Here is a 735-nt window from a genome sequence, read left to right on the forward strand (position 1 = left end):
GCCGGCGGGGGGGGAGGGCTAGCCGGTGTCTGCCCTGACCCGGGCTCGGGGACAGGGAAGGGCCCTGCTCTCGGTGGGCTGGGGGATCTGCTGAGCGCATTGGAGCCTGATTGTGACCAATTCACAGCACCAAGAGCTTTTTCCGCTGCAGAGGAGCAAAAGGCGTCGCTTCTGCCTGCAGTGACAACCGGGCACACGCATCCCCTGCCTCAAGAGCTCCCCCGGGCTCCGGCTCTGACCCTCCAGGCTCAGCCTTTCAAGGAGAGCAGAGGAAAAGCCAGAGCTGACGATGAGGAGAGGAAGGAAATGGTCCCTCCTGCTCCTCCGTTCATGACAGCGCAGCAGGGAACCGAACGGAGGCAGAGACGAGCCGGGGAGAGCAGAGCAGAGCTGCTGGGAACCTGATTTTGGGGGAGGGAGGAAAACCGGAATCGCTGCTGCCTCCCCAGGGAAGAGGACGGACGAGGCTGCCCGGGATGCTGGGAGGAAGCTGCAGAAGCGGGTCAGAGCGGGGTGTTCACCGCGCCAGTAACTGGCTGGGATTTTTCAGGCTGCCTTGGGAACACAAGCACTCGGCTTCATTCATTGCCACCAGCCTCCCAAACCCTCCGGAACGCTCTGAAAAGCCCAGCCGAATCAGCTGAGTTCCAGGGGGGTCACAGCCTCTTCCATCACGCTGACAACTGCACCACGGCCGCCCCGGCCCTAAGGCAGGGACCCTGGTTCGAGGGGCTG

At 63.4% G+C, this 735-nt stretch overlaps 1 protein-coding gene across 1 annotated transcript in view; it reads right to left on the reverse strand.

The window, feature by feature from the left end:
* LOC104496676 (cyclic AMP-dependent transcription factor ATF-7-like) overlaps window positions 1–735 on the reverse strand; it is a gene marked incomplete at both ends in the record, with an annotated part of 12,017 nt that overhangs the window by 2,803 nt on the left and 8,479 nt on the right. The gene's annotated exons all lie outside the window — the stretch shown is intronic.

Source organism: Buceros rhinoceros, unplaced genomic scaffold, assembly GCF_000710305.1.
Source record: "Buceros rhinoceros silvestris isolate BGI_N320 unplaced genomic scaffold, ASM71030v1 scaffold20897, whole genome shotgun sequence".
NCBI classification, from domain to species: Eukaryota; Metazoa; Chordata; class Aves; order Bucerotiformes; family Bucerotidae; genus Buceros; species Buceros rhinoceros.